General features: G+C 35.2%; 1 protein-coding gene across 1 annotated transcript in view; it reads left to right on the forward strand.

Moving 5' to 3' along the window:
• The window catches only part of crp (transcription factor cropped), a 156,877-nt gene that overhangs the window by 2,027 nt on the left and 134,805 nt on the right, over positions 1–20,045 (forward strand). The gene's annotated exons all lie outside the window — the stretch shown is intronic.

The following is a 20,045-nucleotide window of genomic DNA, read 5'->3' on the forward strand; positions in this document are numbered from 1 at the left end:
GTCGCCTCGCCGCGACCGCGGCTCCCCGAAAGCCCGTTTTCCGCTGGAAACGCAGGGACGCGTAGCGCCGCGTCGCACCGCGTTGGACCGGGGACCGGCACTCTCGCGAATCTCCGCGCTCTCCATGCGTTCACGCCCAACAAGCATGGCGCGCGCCGCCCGTTCATCGTTCCGTACGCGGCGGATACCTCACCTCCCCCGTTTTCGCGACGTCTGGCATTTCTTCCGTTACCGCGCGCGCATCCGCATTTCACCCTTACGTAATGCAAAACTCGGTAATTTCATCGGGATATATCCTTTGTCTGTACGTTGGAGATCGGAGGGAGGGATTGTCTGCGTTCAGCGGATAAAGCGTCTTTGCAACCGTCGTAAGATTCTTTGTGATTCATTCTTTGCCCTTGCTGCTCTCTCTCTCTCTCTCTCTCTCTAAATGTACAATTATATTACATATAAATCAGTTATATTAAAGAATCTTACGACAGGTGCAAAACTGCCTTTTCCGCTGAACGCAGCTGTTTGCTTCCTGTAAGGAACGTTTAGCTCGAATTAGAATTTTTTATTTTCTTATTTTTTTCGACGTACTTTTTGTCACATTTGTTTTCCCCAGCGTTGTCTAGGATACGTCACAAATTTTTATTTTTTACAAAATTAGACGTCAGATTGACGTCAGTTATCTAAGAACTGCATTACGTGCTTGAGTTTTTTGTAACTTTAAAGTTGTTGATGAAAATGTATCTTAAAAAATTTACATTTATATAAGTATAAAATATGTAAAACACCAAGTAACTTAATATCAATAATTTCATATTCTAAAATGTATATCATGTTTGTATCGAGTGTGAAATTAAATATTGATGTTATGTTACTATTAATTGTTGTTTTTTACATCTAAAAGGCGATTTAAAGACGTCTTATGTCGCAATTTTAGACTTTTTGTTGTTTGGGTGCATCCTCGAATACTCGTATATTTCACGATTAAAAAATTCACATTCATAAAATCCTTTCAAGTATAAGCTTTATCTATAACATGTTGATGTTAACACTACAATGCATCAACAAATAGTTACGTAAATCTCAGTTCGTAATATCCGGCAATGGAGAGAAAAGAGCTTACATAAAATCGCTGTTTATAAAATGTATAAACTCGTTATAAAATCATATAGATAGTGATTTCGTCGTCCTACCCAATGAAACCGACGTCGCGTTCGGTCCGCTGAAAGAAGTATACCGAATCACTTTTTGCGTCTTCGACCGTGCGCGGTGTATGTGTTTTTGGTCTCACGAGTACAACGATCGTAAGAACAAAGAAGCAGGAAGGCGCGAGGAAAGTGTGTCCTTTTGTGTACAGCCGAGTGACCGACAGAGCCGGGGCATGTAGTGCCGCCGTACGCGTTACGTAAAGCCGCGTTTGTTGCACAATAATCGGTTTCTATAAATAACTCCAAGCATGCCGCGCTCCGGCTTGACTTCTTGTTTACATACGCTTATCACCGTTGTATTGTGCGGTGTCCCTCAGTCGTATCCCCCGAGTCCTTCGAATCCTAAGGTTTGTTCGCGTCGCAAGATCCAACATGCTCCAACATGCTCCAACATAGCTCCTACTCACTCTATCAAGCGCGTTGGAGTGAATAAGAGCTATGGTGGGAACATATTGGAACATGTCGGGGCATGCGACGCGAACAAACTTCTAGAGACTAATGCCCGTATTCATAATTAGACCTTGTATTTAAGGCTTCCTTAAATTTATCTTTAGATGCTCAGTAGCCAATGAAATAATTCGTAAAGTATCTAAAGATAAATTTAAGGAAGCCTTAAATATAAGGCCTGACTATGAATACGGGTATAAATCTCATTCATACACAGACGTTTCATAATCTACGTATTAAACTTTGAAAACGCGAAGTTAAGAAACGATGCAAAATTCGCTGAACTTCGGTGTCTACGGATGCATTCTATAGATGCTGCATTTACTAGATACTATATAAAGGTACACTGAGAAAAAAATATTCTAAATTTAAATAAATATTTATTTGAATAGTGCCAACTAAATATTTATTGAATATAAATAGGGTTACCAACTCTTGGTCGCACGAAAAGAGTACATTGATATGCAAAAAGAGTATACTTTCTAAAAAAAAAGGAAAAAAGATGACGAACTTTTTTATTTTAAATGCTGGCATTCAATAAAATGACATTTTTAGAATTTTTATTGACGTCTATTCAGTCTTCATAAAGTTACGAATAAATATTTCTTTATATTTTACTTCCAGATTTTTTAATGTTAATGTTAATAAAATTGAGAAAATAAAATTGATTCATGTATTTAACATATTTTGCTATTTATAAGTTTCTTCAACAAATATATATAACCAAATCTCTATCAAAACCTCTATATAATATGTAAATAAATATTTATATTTTACATAATGGTCAAAGCCTTAGTACAAGCCAAGCAAAACTTTTTTGTAAAGTAATAAATGTAAATATTAAATAATAATTTTTTAAATTTCGTCTCATTTCTCAAAATAGAGTACAATAAGTAAAAAGTAAGAGTACGCTGTTTTCCGACTTTGAAAAGAGTACATGTACTCTTAAAAGAGTACGGTTGGTAACCCTAAATATAAAGATATATTTATTTAGTACAAAAAACATTAATTTGATTCAACAACCATTTCTTTTTATTAAGTAAATATTTATTTACTGTAAGTAAATGTTTAGTTAGCAGTATTCAAATAAATATTTATTTAAATTTAGGGTATTTTTTTCTCAGTGTAGATGTACCAATTAGAGTGGATTGACATGATTCAATTGTTGAACGAAATGACAAAAATTTTAAATATTAAGCTTTTAATGATACGTGTAGCTCTAAATTCGTTGTTTATAAAAATTTAATAAAATTAATTTATTCAGAGCCATACGTATTATTAAAAGTTTAATATTAAAAATTGTCATTTTGTCCAATGATTGGTTCATGTTTGCTGGTACATTTATCTTATGAACAGATTTATTATCTATCAACATTTCTGCGTCAAGTTCAATTGATTGGCGCTTTCGGTTTGTTCCTTTTTAAAATTGGTACTACAAGAAAAATTCTCTAAGAAATATTTATCTAAATTTTTATCTTTACGCATATGGATAACGTAGCGAACACTGTTTTAAATCCAGTGAAGCAAGTCGAAAAGATTCATTAAATCATACATTTGTTTCATATCGCGTCACTAATCAGTGTGTCGTTATAATTTCATTAATCTAAAAAATATAAAAGAAACTGCAGTATCATATGTGGCGTAAAAAGTGCAAAAAAGCGTACGCCATGGTAATAAAATTAGCTGTCGATGCTATTATCACCAAACGGATGAGGTATGAAGCGTAAATAAATGATCAATGTACGCGACATACCTAATAAAGTAATAATATCTCGTTTCTCATATATCACCGCTTCGCGTTACGTTTTATTATTTATACATTTCTAATCGCAGCAGTGTGAGACGCGGCAGTGGAGGTGGCTCAGACAGCTTCGTGTATCTGAATTATATAATTCATCGCTTGTCGAAAGCGATTATGCTTATTCTACGTTATCCGATGGCGTTATTCCGCAAACCTTGTACGACGATAAGTCCGCCCTCGCGGTTATGGCGACGTTAAGGGGAAACTATTTCCCAAACTTCCTTTGCGCGTTGGAATGTACAACTTCGACACCAAAGTTGAACGTAACGCACGAAATCACACCAGATATGTGCTTATCCGTTTAATCGCGACAAATACGATATCAGCCCATTAAACAGACTGTCGTTACGTAATCGGAATAATTCTTGCATTACTGATAAATTTGCCCCTCGCCGATAAAGTAATTTATTCCGAAGCGCGCACCTCGTCTCTCTGTACACATATATTTATTCATTTATAACTTTGCTGGGAATAGCTTAGAAACGCAAATTACATTTCACATGTCAAATACATCTGTTCGTTCCTGTAAACTCGTAATGGACGAGTGCAGTTGTTAATTGAGTATTAAACATGACTTTTCGTATTCTAATTTTAACCTTTAAGATAGGTATACATCTCACACACGCACACAAACAAATTTTATTTTTATAATTATATTTTTCAATAGTACGTATATAGTTAAATTTACATCCTTATTTATTCCTTATTTATATCCTTACAAGATAGAGGAATGTAAAAATTATGAACTTTAAGACTTCTGGGTAATGCTTTTTATTTTTCTTTTATAGAACAATACTGAGAAAACTGTCCGGTTGGATTAATTGAAGTTCTGGTTGAAAATGAACAAATCGGAATTTTCTGGTTAAATCCACCAAAATTCTAGTTGAGGTAACCGAAATTCTGAGTGGTTATCAATCAGAATCTTCTGATTCGCCCATTTTCAACCAGATATTTTTCTCTATAAAGATTTTTTAAATAATTATGTATTAGGTGTTGCATTGAGAGAAATGTTTGGGATAAATAACCATTTATTTTGTTGATACATAACTCACAAACTTTCTTACCTTTTAATTAAAAAAATGTTCTAATAAAAATTTGATTATTCTAACCAGAATTCCAAAAAAAGTTTGATTAGAACAACTTTTTAATTAAAAGATAAGAAGTTTTTGTAAGTTATATATCAACAAAATAAATGATTATTCGTACCAAATATTTTTCTCAGTGTGTGGCCACCTACTTAATTAAAAGTTAACAACAAAATGTAATCTCTGTTTCATACTTGCTTACAAATAAATATTATCCAGATATATGATTTTACATTCGTTATTTCGACGTTCGTCGTTCCAGTAGTTCATGTAATGTCACGATTGTAATTTCTAATTCTTCCGACGTCCTTTTTAATCCTATGATAACACATAGTGCGACATGTAGTTTCACAATACAATTCCTAATTAATATGCATGCTTTATGCATGCTTTGCGGCACGTAAGCACATACCAGATAAAGATCATTGACATAACGACGTCTGGATAATGTTTATCAGTGCGCGACAGCTATGCCGAGATAAACAGTGTTAAACGGCGATCGTTTCTCGCTGAACGTTCAAATACTTGAGATACCGGCGAGGCGCACATTGCGTACGCAACGCGCCACGATTCTTTTACACGCAGTTTGTTTTTTTTCTATGTTGAAAGACCGGGAGGGAGAGAAAACGGCTTCATCTCACTTCGATGCACTTTCCGCGTTCGTTCGTAAGCTCTCAGCTTAACAAATGGGTCGAGCCAATCCTGACCACGGTCAACGTAGCACCACCATATCAACGCGCGTACATTGCTTTTTAAGTATATATACACGCACACATACACACACACACACGCGAATGCACATATGTACGTCGCGAGCGCATGCACTCGAGGAGTGACGCGGGCGTGGGAGAACGCGACGGTGCGGGATGCAGCGAGTGAGTTGTTATATACGTATCTTGCACGGTGCACCCACTCGCGCCGGATTAACCTGTGCATTTGGGTGCGCGTGCACTCGAGGTTTATGTCATGTAACGTTCGTTCCGTGGTGTGGCGCAGTTCGCGAAACGCGTCCCTGAGAAAATGTCGATCTCGACGAATTAATGTCGTGCCCTAAAACTGTAGAAATAAATCCATTTTAAATGAGGGAATCTGTACTGCGAGAAATGAGATACACATGAAAGAAAGCAGTACTTTCATTCTGCAACTTTTAACGATATTGTTGATATTGTTACGTTATATATATATGTATATATACATATTATTGTTGTGTACACTGAGAAAAAACGTACTAAGTTTTAATAAGTGCTTGTTTGAATAATATTAACTTAACATTTATTTACGTAAACAAATATTTACTTTAAAGAGATGAAAGTTAAATCATGTTAATGGTTCTTGTACTAAAAAAATGTAATAATAATAACTTTATTGAGTGCAGCGGTTAACCTTCAATAACAGAAGCGGATACACAACCATAATAACATGGAAAATACTACATATATATATATATTTATATATATTTGCATTTATGTTTACATTTAGTAAATATTTAATTAGTAATACTATTCAAACAAATATTTATTAAAATTTATTGCATTTTTCTTAGTGTAAGTATTATATATAGTAAAAAAACTGCGTAACGAATAATATACCGATATTATCATTAATAATCACAAAATAGGAGTACCGAGCTCGTAAATAAAAAAATCTTAAGTCTTAATTGTACATAAATATTTTATATCTATTAAAAGTGAATTTTACGCGCGCGCGTTGCAATTTAATTGACTTTCACAACTTTTATGTCGGACGGAAACGTAATGCGACACCGCAAAGTTCGGTGCACGCCAAGGAAACGTCGCGACGCCGTGTCACGTCATTACACTGTGAAATGCAGACATTTGAACGGCTTCGTCTAGGAATGAGCTTAATACCTGTCGCAACTGCATAATTTTTTTTTTCCTAATCTCGTTATCCGCCGTGACTTCCTGCCGGCGGTTTTAACCAGGTTGAACATTCGCAACCGTCCGTTCCGTCCGTTTACCGCGATAAGCGCGAGATCTGTAGCTCTTGGATTGTGTTTTTATCGTTCATGCAAATACAATGCGGATGATAGGTCGGGTTGCTTGCGGTATAATGTCCGTAATAGATAGAAGTCCCGTCGTGATAGACATAAGTAGACAAAACGGGTCTTTATTTGCTTGTGTCTACCTCGAACATGACTTTGCAATAAAGCTCACGTACGTGCACTTGTGGAGGATACTTTACTAACGCTATACGCTATAATCTGCAATATGACTATTAATTAATAGAAACCTACTTTTGTTTCACGCTTTAAGAATATATAAGTAGGTATTTATATATTCTATAGGCATAGGTGGATCTTATTTTTAGAATTCAACCAAATTGCCGATACAATTGCATGTACGTGTCCTCCAACGTGACCTGTAATGTTTCGCTATATTTGTATCGCTATTTATTAATCGATAAAGAAAGTTCAATACCTATATAGTTGTCTTGTTCAGTTCACGAAGACAGAGCCATCGTGCGATAGATGTAAATAGACAATACGGACCTTTATTTTAGGAACTAGCTAGGACTTCATAATGTAGCACACAGTTAAGTTGCAATCTGCAGAGTTCTATGAGGAATTATTGAGAGAGCTGTAAGATATAATATTCTGTTAATGCATAATTTATTGTTTTATAACATTCCTGTTAAAAATGTAAAAGTAAAAACGAGATAAAATTTATGCAAAACTATACTTTGTTGTTCGAAGAGTAGGATTTTTGAGTCAACAAAATTCGCACAAAGATATAAACATTTTTTAAAATTCGATATAGATACCGATATATTCACAAAATTATTAATAATAATAAATTAATGTGAGTCCACTTTTTCTCGATGTGTAGGTTAAAATACAGCGTGAACTATATTTCACAATGCTTCACATTTTATAAATAAGACTAATCTCATAATACATATAATACAAAACTGTTTAACAACAAATTAATATATTATTCTCTGACGTGGCTTTAACAATGTAGCACGCACGAGTGGCCCTGTCCCACAATAGTTTACTCGTTGAACAAAGTCTCTTACATAACGCGGCATTGTTATTAATATAATTATTATCTTTATTTGCCCAAGATATTAGTAACGATACCGCGCTGTGTAATACATTTTCCAACGAATAAATGCACGCCTTACGCAATGTTCGCGCGACTGCAATTTATTCGATAATCCCTAGATGGACACTGCTAGGCGAACGTGGAACGTGCACGACCTAGCTCAACGAAGAACCACGCAATTTTTTCCGGTGTAAATGTACGCATAAGCGACGCACGATCATCCGTCACTAGGTCGGCGGCTTTCGAGGTTAACCAGCTAGTTCTGCTAGTCGCTGACCGTCTATGAACCGGATGATCGTCGACGAGCCGGTACACTCCTGTCTACTTTTTATGATCACGCTTATGTTTACGTTACGCCTCTCTTTCTCTCTCCGCTCGGGAACGGGTGAGTGTGCGAGATAGGGAGCATGAATGAGGCCCCTGATTCCACGTCTAGGATCGCCTGTGCCACAAACTGCGACACGAACTATTATCGCAGCCGCAACAATCGCTCCGAATGCAGTTACGAATGCGTTCTTATTAGATGACGAAATATATCAGAGTGCCTTGTTTATCTTTCGGCATTCACTTTTCGTAAAATGCAGGAATCTTTGGCTGTAAATGCGCATGACAGAACACACGGCACGTACAAATTTTGCATAGAAACGTAGTGTCGAATACCAGGTGCAATTCCACAATTGAAAGTGAAACAGAACCAACTGCTACCCGGCTGAAAATATCTGATGTATTTTCATGAAATTTTAAATTGGTAACGATAAGAATTTACATCTCGTGCTCAGATTTTTTTGTATAAAGTCGTGCGCGATTATATTCTTTAACATCCACAGAAATCGAAAATTTAACGCTTTACATATAATATTAATTTATGTCAGTTTGCATAAAATTAATTAATTGAATATTACAGAAAAATTTCTTTTATTTTATTATCTTTTCTTATGAGGGACATTCTCTGGTAGTTTTTCCATCAAGTTGAACACAAACACAATTCTTGTATCTCGGAATATGCTATATAGATATCTTATCACATGGTCTCACGCAAAACATTCGATGCATCTGTACGCGCAAACGTCAATCTAATTTCTGCGATGCGTAATTTTGTTTCTCATAGAGAATAAACGACTGACCCACGGAGACGATCCTGAAACTCCTTTCAGTTCTGACAGCAGACAACAATGGTTTCTCTGTTGACCTCTTATGCTCCACATATCCGTCGTGCACCGCAAACGTCGCTTACACAAATATCTTACGCTCGTAGAGGTGTCATATACATATAAAAGCGAAGGGACCGATCTCAGGATGCGAGAATAATGCCTCTGTCTCACGCCCCTTTTTTATCTTTCTTTAAGTATTCATGCGATGCTTCTCTTCGTCGCCGTTGGTTTTATTCTAAGGGTATTCGTGTATGTGTGTGCTATACCTTGTGCTCTACCAATATAGAGATGACTATTATATTTGTACCGAAAAGCTAACGTGATTTTAGGTTTGTTCGCGTCGCATGCTCCAACATGTTCCAATATGCTCCTACTATAGCTCTTACTCACTCCAAAGCACTTTGTAGAGTCAGTAGGAGCTATGGTAGGAGCATGTTAGAGCATGTTGGAGCTTACGACGCGAACAAACCTCTTGTTGAAATTCACCTTGAAAGCGACCTTGAAAACTGTGAAGCGTTAGACAAATCGGTTAGAAAGTACAATATATTTTACCATTTTTTGTTTCTTTTTATACTTAGCAAAGATATTCTTTTCTATGGATTGCTACCTGACTCCTTTCAAAACTGTACTGACAAAAAAGGAATGTCTAGGGAAATCTCCTTCTCTCTTAACTTTGAAGTATGCAAACGTATTCAGAAAATGCGTCTGTGCGTAGAATAGGTAATATATCCTTCTAAATATCTACAGAAAAGATATTTCGACAAAATCTATTATAGTTTGAAATTTAAAATTTAATCTAACTTTACAAAATTGATTCATTAAATATAATTCGGGCTTTTTGATACTCGTGAAATGAATATCGATTTTGACACATTCAAAATTTCTAATAGAAATTGAAGAAAAGAAAAAAGAAATAAAACCTAACTATATTTTATATTGAAAAACAAACTCATCGATTTAATTTCACAATGACACTCGTTATCGCTGTCTCATGAAACATTTTTAAAAGAGTAAAATTTATAAAAAGTCTTAAGTGTTTTCTTTTCTGAACATCCCGCATCGATCCGTGAGATCGATTACGATCGATAACTGTAATTGGAATCGGCTTGTAAGAGTATTTGCAGTGCGCGATGAAGTCACGACACGGCCAGTCATAACATTCGCGATAACGGGCGTTTTCTTTTCGATGATTGCTGACGCGCGGGTGGAGCATTTATATCATACGTCAGAGACCTTAGCATATAAGGAACGCGCTGCGTTCTTTCGATCTGACGCAGTACACAAACTACCGGCTGTCATCAGCGCCTCGGTTCGCTGCCTCGTTTCGTATCCCGACAGCTGGTTGACTCACGTCATTTTACGCACGGGAGCGCACGCATTCCAATCGTCATCTATATAAATTGTCATTGTTTTTCTCGCAGGTGCTCTCTCCCAAGTGATTAACAGTATAATGTATTTACATACGTGCGTGTGTCGTCGAATATGAATTGTCTGGGGTCTTCTGATTATGTGCGAGAACACCTGAATTAACGAGGCGACAAGTGAGAGCATTCCTTGAGTGAATACAATGATTTTTTTTATCGACAATAAAAAAATATGAGAAACGTAATCAAATTTAATTTTTTAATAGACTTTATAAGACTTTATAGACGTTACTTGTATTATCAATTATTTATTAAATACAAAATTATATGTATTACTTAGGAGGCTGCTTTCCTTTTAGGAGACACAAGTCTATCTTTGTCACTTTCTGAATGTCAAGAAGGATAGAACGATGCTTGTGTCGATTTGTGTCATCAAATGGAAAGCAGTGTTAGTCATCATAAATTTTTTTATATATAATTCTTATGCCAAAATACAATAATACTCGTAAACAAGTCAAATCAAAATTATAAATGTATATATGTAAGTACATATATAGTATATATATAATTCACATTGAATTATTTAAGCATTAAAGATCTAACTTCGACCGGTATAGGCATTTTAATTTCTAGTATTGATTGTGTCCTCACATGGTACGGTCTAAAATAAGATTCTTATTGTTCAAAATTATAAAGTTAAGTAAATTGCCTAAACTGATGTAATTAATAAAAAAAAGTTGAAACATCAAGTAATTAGAAGCTAAAGAGAAATATTTAGAACAAAAAAGATGGATAGATATCTTAACAGGATACGTTCAATCGATGATCTGATGCGAGAAGTATAAATTCAAATGGAGTAACCGAAGGTGAAGAGGAAGAAGAAAAGTGGTAGGATGGGACGAGAGAGGGAGAGAAGAGAGGCACGTAGAGACGACTCGACGTGGCGCCCGTTGGGCTGCGACTTACGTCACATTGCTAAATATATATGCCTCGGCCGTTCCCGATCTCATACCCATTCTCGTTCTTCATTTCATCCCGCGTGCCGCAACGTCGAGAGCTCTAGGCGCACCGTCGTCACTGCCAAAGACATCTGCGTACGCGCGCTCGCACTCGTCGACGTGCGTGCATCTCTTCTCTTACTTTGTCCTCATGTGCGTGTAACTTGATACGCGCCTCGGAAGCCCGATGCAACGGGCGTCCTAAAATCGTGTGACGCGACGTCGAGCCAACAATAACGTCGGCTGATTGTTATTGGCCGAGCGATCACTCCGACGATTGAGATACATCTCGAAGATTAGACGTTCGTGTTTTCTGAGAACGCATCCTCTGCTTCTTCAACTGTTTTTTTTTTTTTAATTGCTTCGTAATCGCGCGACGCGACTGAAATCTTATGTGTATTTTAATTCGTGTTTTTGTCATTCTGTTCTGTTAACTTTGCTAATCTGTTCAAATTTACTATACGATCATATTATTTGGGTCGATATGATTAAAAAGTTTTAAAAAGTAAAAAATTTTCATAGAAAATATATCTTATTAATAGACGATGTCATAGAATGCAAGAGAAAAAAAGTTTTTAAATAAAATAAGAAAATTAATTACATGTTGGATCAAATAGACTCGAACAGACAAGCAGAGTTAAATCTTCGAAGTTGCAAATCAGATATTAGTAATGTATACTTCTATCTTATTGTAGGTTTTTTTTTCATTCGGCTTTCGCTTCTGGATTCGTATTTTTCTGTCTCTCAAATTCACAAGCTTAAGTTTTAATATTACATAAATATATAATATTTTTCAGATGATGTACGGCTATTGAAATATTCGGGACAAGAAAGAAACCTATTGTTGCCTATTTCTGGCCCTAATTCTGTTAACATCTGCCGACGACAGTTCCGTTTACAGTAGAGTCCCTTCCAGATGTGATGTAGGCAGTTTTCTCCCTACTTTTCCGCTCCTTTTTTTTTCTTTAAGCTCTAATATAGAAAACTATTTTATTCTCTTTGATAAGAATAGTAAATTCTGCGGATTTTATCATATCTTTTTACCTGGTTTATTTATTTTCATCTATTTTATTTATAAAGTGATGACGTATTTTAAAAAGAACTCGCTCTCAGTATAAAGCTTTACACAATACTAATAATATATAGTGTACACAATAAATCTTATAATACAAGCAATGCTCGACATTTTTCAACGTGATTCTGATATCTTTCAAAAATATGTAGGATAAGATAGAGCGTAGCTATGAGATATAACGATCTTTTTTCGACTGCGTGCCTCTCGAGATAGGAATTCGACAAGCAACTTATACTAACAAGGAGTTGATCGTCGACTAACACGGCATTGTAGAATTTGAGGAAGAAGGGAAAGCTCGCCGATAGGCTGTAGCCATTAAAAACGAGTTCCGGGAATAACTGCTAGGGCGGATGAGCATAGAGAATGTTCGAGAGACCCTAAATCCCCACACACATAACGCGTCGACCAATTGGAAACATACGCGTGTTCCTCAGCTGTGCAAGCGTGGCCTTGAGCCTCTATATAAGGTGAATCGTTGGAATTTTTACTACGCACAGACCTTTTCCGACCTTTTGCTTGCTTTAGGTTAGGTCAGAAAATGAGCTAACAGGAAAGCACCGTAATAACTTCGTATCTTCCTTCAAAAATAAAATTTTGAAATAATGTCGAGGTAAATTAAGATATAAAGCTTTATGGTAAAACAAATTAAATTTTAATGTGATATTTAATATTTTACTTAATTATTTTTATTTTACAATGGATATTTATGTCTCCTGTATTTAAATAAATATATCTAAATACAAAAATTGTACGACTAATATCTATTTCCACACTGGAAAAAAGTCTTGTTGCATTAATTGAAAATTCTGATAAATTCAATCAAAAAGGAAAATAAATTATACGCTTACAGTTAAATCTATAGGTCTGTTCTTTTCGGCTGAACTTTTGTACCAGTTCATCTTTTTTCCTCTTCTTTCCTCCCAGAGAGAAAAAGAAGAAAGATGGACTGGTGCAAAAGTTCAACCAAAAAGAACAGGCCTTATGAAACATTCTAGTCAAAGTAAACAGAAGTTCAATTACAATAATCAGAAATCTAATTTAATTAGAATTCGTTTTGTTTGTACTTTTTGTTGTTGAAAAGATTTTTCTCAGTGTACTAATATAGATTAATTTTAATCTTGATTTAACTTACTTTTTATCTTCTAGTTTTAAGATTGAAACAAAAATAAGGTTTTTAGGACGTACAATGTTAAGCTAATGATGAACGCAATTGCATATAAAACGAGGCCCGAAATCTAAATTCTTCGTGAAAGTCTCAATGAAACTTTATAAATGAAACTATCACAAGGTCGTTTACTGTTTATGAGCAATCCGTTCGGCATCTTTATCATGCGCTTTCGCAGCGTCCTCCCGTTAGTCATTCGCAGCTGATAGACGGCCGCAGATATCGTGCAGAAGCGTTAGTAACAGGCAGCTGACTGACGCCAGCCGGCGGTTATTTTTATAGCCATTATAAGAAAAAAAAAAGGAGAAATCGTAAAATGCAGTAAAGTCACGTTATGCAATGTTCCTAGAATCGTTCTTGTAGAATATGCAAATGGAAGGTCGTCTATTCTGCAATACTTACGCGTGTCACTGTTACGGTATGCACCTTCTTCGCCTTCTAATTCACAGAGTTATTATTCAGTTTTTCTCAAGTTATGTGTGATGCGTCACTGGAATTTTCAGAATGCATATCCCGTCGCGTTTGCATATATTATACTTCTACAATCGAGTGGATCTTTGCAACCAGCGATAGCTCGAACGCGATTATCGTATTTCGGCATATTATTTGGTGACTAACCTCACAGCATAAGTAATGTCAGTATAATCCTATATTGACGTTTATAAACGTCAAAGACAATAGATTTGTACGTGATGAGGTGAATGATCATCATCGTCCTCAATCCGGAGGAAATTCTGAGATTCAAGAATCGCGTTGTATCTGAAACATATCGGGGATCGTACTTTTTCAGATTCTTCGCTATCTGGCTGTTTCCTAGTCAGTCGCAGCTGATAGGCGACCGCAGATAGCGACGCTCGTGCGAAGGCACCGCTAACAGCCAGCTGAGTGGCGCCAGCCATCAGCTGTTGGTGACTCACGCGAGCGAGTCGACTGAGAGTTTGCCGCGGACGGATATACACAGTCGCATGTCGTAACACACACCAATACTAACGAGCGCGTGCGCCAGAATGCGCGCATGCCGTTGTCCGCGTCGCGTCTCACGAAAGCGCTTCCAACACGCTTTTTCCGCTTATCGATGAAAATCCAAGGGTACACGTGCACCTGGGCAGAAGCTCCGAGCGAGACGGTGCACCGATACCTCGCCGTTCTTCTCACTTTTCTCTCTACTTTGCCTGCTTTTTTTTTTATCGTTGGGCAACGTCGACGTGCGAGTTTATAATTGGAACTAATCGCGCAACCAGCAAATGGTTGCGCGATTAGTCCTCTAAAGTATAATTATTTATTGGCAAATAATTCCTGGCGCTTACTGATAATCATTGAAAAATATAATATAACGGTAACAATGCGACTGTTGTTTTGAGGCTATGTTAAAAAATATTCAGCCAATTCTTACACTGAAAAAAATTTACTCAATACGTATTTCTTTGAATTATACTAAGTAAACTGACAATAAATAAATATTTACTTATTAAAAGATGATAGTTAAATCAAATTAATAGTTATTGTACCAAATAAATATATGTTTACATTTAATAAATATTTATATTTAAAATTATTCGAATTAATATGCATTAAAATTTATTATTTTTTTAGTGTAAGTTTTTATTGTAAAAGAAAATAATCTTGAGCATTTTTTAACTATATTATAATTGTTTAAAAACTTTATAATATATGAGAAAAAAAAGTTAATTTAAAATATATTAAAATATTACAAAAAGATATTCTGGATTTACTTCGTTAATTGAAATATTCTTTTCTGTTTATCAAAAATTACTTTTTGTTCAATATTATACCGAATTTCGTATATCGCTTTTGAATACGCTGCTTTTTTTTTCAATTTTTTGTTATCGAAGATGATTCGGCGGCATATGTAGCTTGAATATCGTGTAACCTTGTAAGAACTTATCTCCTGTGGGTCCAACTGTTGATTATGATTGTGACACAAGCAACAATTTTAATCACATCTGTAATGTTCACAGTTGTAGTTATATTTGAACTTTATCGATATAAAATGAGAAAATAAAGACTAACAGTTAATTACCATTGCTTCATCAATTACAATGTACCAGCTGATTGATTATCATAAGCAGTGTGAAGAATGAAAAAATTATTTAGAAGAAAATTATTACTAATGTGAAAGAGAAGAATTTATGTGGACAAAAAAATTTTACGTGCAGAAATTTAAATATTACAAAAAAATTATACTAAAAGTATCACAATATAAATTCTAATATAAAGAACATAGAAAAAATTGAATAAATTTACTAAGCAATGAGACATATAAGAGGATAAGAAACATGTATAAAGGATAAGTGTGAACTCTCTTTCTCTGGAGATGTATAAGAGACACACGATTCAGAAGATAACCGAACCGAAATGAGATACGAAGAATAGGTGATGTAGGGTTATCTTTAGCTCGCACATTTCTCCCCCGTATGGGTGGCAGGATTTCAGGGTGAAAAGGAAGGTAGCTCTATCCACTTCGCCGACCTACTTCGCCGCAACTGATCTGGCCGAGCGAGCGCTCTGCGGGTATCCGGCGAACGAACGAGCTGACGTCACGACAGCCAACCATCCAGCCAGCAAGCCGCCGGCGTACCAGCTGATCTAATATAACCACTCGATGAGAGAGTACGCCACGTGGATTTCTGGTTCCGTGGACCTCCACGTGCCGTTATGAATGATCGCTGATGAATGCCACGACCTGATTCAATCCCTCGTGTGTTACTCAGAACAATTCAGCCGTGTCTATCGCGAGAAAAGACGCTTCTTTTCGAAAGTGGCAATACGTTTTATAAACGTAATGGAATAATGATTTATTGTAATATTAAATTGATGGTATTGGCTCTTGTGACTATTGTACGACGGTAATTGTGACTAAAATATTGATGACGATAACGACACAATGTCGAAATTAATATATATCGAATACGGATGAGTGACTTCATTAGCTATGAGATGTCACGTTGCCGACGTTCCGTGTATCGCTTTGATTCACGATTGATGAGGATTAACATCATGATAGAGAAATTGTCTGCTTTTTTGAAGTTATAGCAACAGTTAATATCGGACGAGAGTTAAACTGCGGAATAATGCCACATTATAACACACTTGAGCGATTGTAAAGCTTTTGACGGACGATCGTGATTTGAAAGCATCATTACATCGCGGGATGATGTACGATTATACATCTTCGTGCGTGTGGTCGTAGTTTCATGGTATTTGAGTGACATCTTCGAATGAGTAACTGTTAATATTTCAACCAAAGAAAATTACTGGACGAGTGACAAGCGGTCAATAAAGTATCGTGACATTTAAAGACGCTCTTGCTATTTTTACGTATTGTTATTGGCTATTCGGTAATACGTTTTATGAACAATAAGAGTTTTTATGTTGCACGAAAACTCATCAACAATATATCTCTTAAATCTTTACATCGATAATATATCACTTTTTCAGACATTTATTAGATATATTATGTTTTTATATGATCCGATCTATGGTCTAAATTAGTTTACGCTTTAAATTAATCTGGTTTACAACCTGAACTAATCAATTCTAAGCAGAATCGTAAGACTCGTAACGTGTTCTCGTAAAGCTTGTAAGAACTTACGACTAGTTTTTTAATTTTATGTGTATGTATCATATAAGACGTACGATTATTCGTAAATATCTACGATTTCTTATAAATGACTAGTAAAAAGCTTGTCTGTAAAAATATTGTATTAAGGTATAAGCACCTAAAAATTCTTACAGGAATATGTTACGAGCCTTACGATTCTGCTTAGAATTTAGGTGTAAATTTAATTTATAACTAACACAACGCGATTTTAATAAGTTGCGTTACATTTCTATGTGATGAATCATTCTGGAAAATCAAAGAATGTTTTATAAATGATCGTACTATAAATAAAAATGATTGCGTGGTTATGTTTTTAGCGGATAGCCTTTACATTCATTCGTATTATCGACACGTGGCGTTTCGGCGCAACGAGCAAGGTCACGGTCTTCTTTTGCTGAGTCATCCTCGCGGCGTTATAGCCGCCATCTCGATCTTTCTCCTCTTTAGTTCTCTTTCTCATTGCTTTTCTTACTGCTCGTTAACGTATAATTTTCCCAGCTGTTTGTTGTTTCCTCATTTACCGACTTTACCTATAAGTTAGTCCACAATGTTACGGAATGAGCATTGTATTATTAAGGACTTTGCTAACTTATTTATAAGTTCTCCGGAGTAGACTACAGCATGTAATCATACATAACGACACTTATATAACTTTGATGGATTTAAGGAATGAATCCCTCTTATCCATTTTAATACAAAAATGATCTTGTATATTAAAAGAAAGCAGGGTTTAATAAATTTAACGACATTTTTTTCTTTCGAAGATATTTTAATAATCAATTTCGCTATTCTTTTTTTTATATTTCAGACATATGAATATTAAATTTAAATGATTTGACAAATTATTGATTTATTAGCACAAACGTTAATAGATAAAACAAGAGACATTATTTGAAGAACTGTAATAAATTTAAAGTTATATATGTATTTGGTCAAAAAAGAGTAAAATCCGATAAAATCTGTCGTAATTCTTTTATATCCGCAAATAATTTTTATTGTGAAGTTATTTTACACTTCAAACTCTGAAATGTTACATTGTTAAACACTGTAATCTGCCTGTTAGTTTTATCTCTAATCATGATTATTTTGAGTGCAAGTGAATATGAATGAAATTTCTAGTTATGTACAACTAACAAACATTTTATGCTCGCTCTTTAACTGAAATTTATGCTTACGTGACGTGCGTGTTTACAGCTGACCTTTATGATGAAATCCATGCGCGATATTCGTGATAATGTACGTACGTTATTCCCGTGTTATTTGCGTGATACGATTCATGTAAGGTACGTTACGCATAGCGTGCTATAGACACGTGCGGAAATTAGATAAGCCATGAAATATTTACTATAGAACTCGGCAATTTTAAAATAAAATAAATATAACGCGTATTAAACACAGTATATTTTAAGATGTCATGTGAATATACAACAAATAGGAAATAAAGGTCCTAAACGGTCAAGTTGGATTTTTAATACTTAAATAATTTGGTATGAATTTATATATACATTCAATCCTGCAAATCGAATTTAATTAAATTAAATATATTTTATATATATATATATAATATTTGAAAAAGGCTAAGTTAATTTATCTATAATAATGATAATATTTTTAAGGATTATTGTAGGTTCGATAATAAATTGAATTTTTTTTACTTAATTTTATTAAAATATAAAAGTAATAAGGCTCAATAAAATCAAAAAATAAAAAGGAATAGGGCTACGAGCCAAAGGTTTATCGTTATAATTTAAAACTTAGTAAATAAACATATCATATTAAAATATAAAAACTTTAATGTGCCGGCTATAAACAATAAATAAAGACAAACAAACGTTTCGATCTCTATTGGATCATTATCAATGTTAAAATAGAATATTACAATAATATATAAAATTAAAAATTATACTTCGCTCTCTCTCGCAGTATTAACATTTCAGCTACATTTGAAGCAAATATCGTAGAATGTGGTATCAATAAATAATTATGTTCTTCTGGTTATGTGTATAATAGAACGCATAATTATTGTTTCTTAAAATGTGGATCTTAATAGACAGTCTATTATTAGACAATGCGAAGAGAGTGAAAAGTAGTGCCATTTCTCGTCTGTGTTCTGAGACAATATGATTAATTTAAAATAAATTAATTTAAAATTGCCGAGTTTATGATATTAATTTTATTAATTTGTACTGTCAACGTAATTGACAAATCAGCCTTACCTAAACCGCGTTGGAGGTATGAAAAAAAATAATGATGTTAGTAAATGTAAGTGGTCTATCAAGTCTCAGATTCCGTGCGGCCGGGGCAGAGTGTTTGCGGACGTGCGAGCGGTCGGAAGCGCGCGAAGAAGCCTTTGAAGCCGCCGTCGAGAAGCGTCAACGACGTCCCGCTTCATTGACCGCGAATTCAACCGTTCACAAGTCCCGTGGTCATCCACTGCGCGCATTCGTTGAAGTAAAAGAAAGAGGAATAGACGAGGAAAAAACATCTCCTTGTTTTCAATTTTCTTAAAAGCTCTCGCATTACGAGACGAGATAAAACGAGTGAATGTCACGTGTTCGATCTCAATCGTGGCCGAAAACTCGACGAAATGTCACGCGTTACGCGTGTTAAATGTGCGTGCGCGCGTATCAGTGTCCTCTTTGTCTTTCTTTCTCTCCCTATGTTCGTATCGCTTTGATTCGGACTCTATCTTGTTGATAGTTGTACTGGAATACTTTGGCCATGGGCATTTATCGCCCAACGGAAATGTCTTTTTTTTTTAATAGCGATGATACGCGCAGCTGTCTGCATGCGAAGTAATTAAAATAAATTGAAGTAGATATAAATATATAAAGATTCAAGAGTTCAAGGAGCGCGGTCTTTTAGTATTGAAGGATCCAAGCATTAATATTTCGTGTAATTAACGCGAAGCCTGGGAAACTCGAAAGGTCTATGTATGAAAATTTAATTATACAAAATAATACACACGTTTGATGATTAAAATAATTTCAAAAATTAAGGAGGTTCTTCAGTCATTTGACATAATGTAGGAACTTGATCAAATTTTGAAAATAAATTTGTTATAAAAATAGAG

This window comes from Mycetomoellerius zeteki, unplaced genomic scaffold (genome assembly GCF_001594055.1).
Source record: "Mycetomoellerius zeteki isolate Tzet28-1 unplaced genomic scaffold, Tzet1.0 scaffold360, whole genome shotgun sequence".
Classification (NCBI taxonomy): Eukaryota; Metazoa; Arthropoda; class Insecta; order Hymenoptera; family Formicidae; genus Mycetomoellerius; species Mycetomoellerius zeteki.